Here is a 3,101-nt window from a genome sequence, read left to right as displayed (position 1 = left end):
CCGCTGGATTTAAACAGTGCTTTATTTCATCAGGAGTAGGTTGTAACAATTGCTCTACTTTCTATCCCAATGGTGAAAATTCACCAAAGTTTGCATGCATGAAGAGTCTGTGGCTAATTGAGTAATGTAGGAAGCATGGGATGTATTGCTACCTACAAACTACTAGTTAAATGTGCAATATTCAAAACATTAGTCCTGCTAGAGATGAAATCTCTCGCCACACTGCCTTCGCTCATGGTGCCTTTTATCAGTCTTTGACATTTAAGTAAAACTAAAAACCCTGAGATTGCGGTGTCATTTTCTGAGCCTTTACCAGTTTAATTCAGTCAAATGTGATGTTAAAGGCTTCTGTGGCTTCTGCAGTTTAACATTTCCTCACGTCGAGTTGGCATTTTTATATTGATGTTGTACAAGATGAACCTGTTTAAGTTAATGTGACAAACAAGTTAGGTCAAAAGAAATCGTCTGATTATATTACCTAAAATGTAAAATGTTATGAACTACAGTTTTTTTTTGTCATGTAATCTGGAATAAGTAACAGATTACAGTTTGTAAATAATCTACCCAGCTCTGTGTTCTATAATAATAAACTGAGACAATGAAGAAAACTATAGAGATAGATAGCTAGATATAAAAAAGACTTTTTGATCTTTTTATATGTGTTATATTACAAAAAGGTTTGTGTAAAATTATTTATAAAAAGGTATTAAGCCTATATCATCTTCCTTTCAATGTAAGATTTAAAATAACATTCAAAGCGCACCTGTTCTCAGTGAAGTTCAGTGCTCAGCATCTATTCACACTCTTACATCTGAGCAATAATTACACTGAAACCGAGTAACGCTGATCATGAAAATGTTTTCACGTGAGCTCGTGTTGATATGGAGGCGCCGGCTGTCAGTCACTGTAACAAGGACACTTGCTGATTTCTGAGAGAGATGATAGATGTGCTGTACGAACCAGCGCTCGCAGTCTGTGGAGGTAAACATCCATAACCTTGCAATACTTCACCATGGTAACCACCGTTTCCTGCAAAACAGCAGAGTTACTGCAGAGGTAGATCTTCTCTTCGTTCAGAATCGTTTTCTCATTCTCTTTCTCTTTTCTTCCTTTCTTTAATGTTACATTAAAATGCATGATCTGAAGACTACACAATAATTTATTAATAATAACAACAATAATATATAGTACGATCAGTACTGAAAGCGTTTTAGCAAACAAACTAGCAAAAACTATAACATGGTAATAATTTTATAGACCATAAATGCTTGCTTATGCTCACCATGACTGCATCACAATATTGCAATATTGTTAAATGTTCCTACAATGTAAAACAACTATTTTCTCTCTGGATATATTTTCAAATGTAGCCAATTGGTGAAGTTCTAGCAGTTTCACGTGATCCTGCAGAAGTCCGTCTAATCTGCTGAGTTGCTGCTTAAGAAACATTTATATCACTTGAAAAAACTGGTGCTGTTTATTTTTATTTTATTTTTTGTGAAACCGTGTTTTTTCTTGCTAAATAGAAAGTTCAAAATAATTGATTTGGTGTAGAAATCTTTTGTAACTTTACAAATTTCTTTATTGTCTTTTAATCAATTTAATTCCACCTCGTTTCATTCATTTAAAACAAAATGTTTGAATGGTAATGTATGTTACATGCAGACACATTGTAACAAACAAAATAAGAAAAGGGGGAAGGGTGATTTTTTTTTTTTTTTTTTTAAGTACTGAGAAATATGCATATGATGATTCCAGGCATATGAAAACTTTTTCCCTCTTGTGAACATTACAACTGGCTGATCATGACTGTTACAGTAATAAACATCATTGTTATGGGTATAGCAGAACATTCCACTTACAGTAGAAGAGTGATTGCAGTATGAAGAAAAATCAGTCCTCCCAAGATTCAATAACTGTTTATCACAATAACTGTAATCTCAAAGCACTCAGAGAAGATCTCCAGATGCAGCAGAAGACAGGACCTGTCACGAGGTGAAATTATACAACAGTTTACAACACTCTCTGCATTCACAGATTATTGAGAGGCCTTTCTTTTCTGTTCATGTCTTGTGTGAATGGTCTGTAGGCTGGAGAACAGTAAGTCAGATCTACATCCCTCCCGTCTTCAGAGATGGTCTCTCTCTCTCTCTCTCTCTCTCTGTTTCCTCCTGTCTCTCTGAACCACTGCTAATGTATAAGTTTATCAGAATAATAGACGCTGTGCTTTATTTACTTAATTACTGTCGATGTGGCTCAATCTAGAATGCTCTTATTATAACTAACAAAGCTGTAAAAATGTGTTCATAAAATGATTACAGATTTGTTTGACACAGAAACCAGGTGCTGGATTAATAATCACCTGCTGTTCTTAAAAACATGGCATGAATGCAAGCTCAAAATTGAGTTTTTATGAAGTTATAAACCATGCTTTAAGATTTAATACACACCAAGATAGTAAACCTACCATTATTTATAGAAAATTGGGTTTAAGGTAGTTTTGTGTGGCTTCTTTTACAGTTTTCAAGAAAAACACAACCTTATGAAAAATAAGTGTATTGAATGTGCACTTGCAAATACTTGCAAAAAACTGTTGCTGGGCATAATATAATATTAATGAAATTAATTTCACTTAAAGAGAGCACACTTTAACACATTTCTCTAAAAAAAGAATCCACTTTGTAATGTCAACGAAGTTAAAAGTTTTCTTTAAAAAGTAAATTTTAAAACATTGTTTTAATCATCTTTTTTAGCTTTAAAGAAATACACTTAATTGAATGTTTATTGTATACTTGATTTAAAGGTGTCCCTGTTACAATGCTATTATACATTTAGTCATATCAGTTTACTACATACTTACTCTATGGTTAGGGTTAGGGCTTGACTTGGGGTTACTCGCATGTAATTATGCATCATGTATTGTTATTATATCAGTGAGTACATATAAACTGTGTAACATGGACACCTTAAAGTGTTATTGGCAATTTCAACCGTAGTTTGAATTACATTTCATGTTACTATATTTTAAAATGTACTAAATATTCATTGAAAAAATGTGTAATTACAAAACTATTGAAATATATGACACAATTCCAATAAAG

The sequence above is a fragment of the Carassius gibelio genome, chromosome B3 (genome assembly GCF_023724105.1).
Source record: "Carassius gibelio isolate Cgi1373 ecotype wild population from Czech Republic chromosome B3, carGib1.2-hapl.c, whole genome shotgun sequence".
NCBI classification, from domain to species: Eukaryota; Metazoa; Chordata; class Actinopteri; order Cypriniformes; family Cyprinidae; genus Carassius; species Carassius gibelio.
This window is presented reverse-complemented; position numbering follows the sequence as displayed.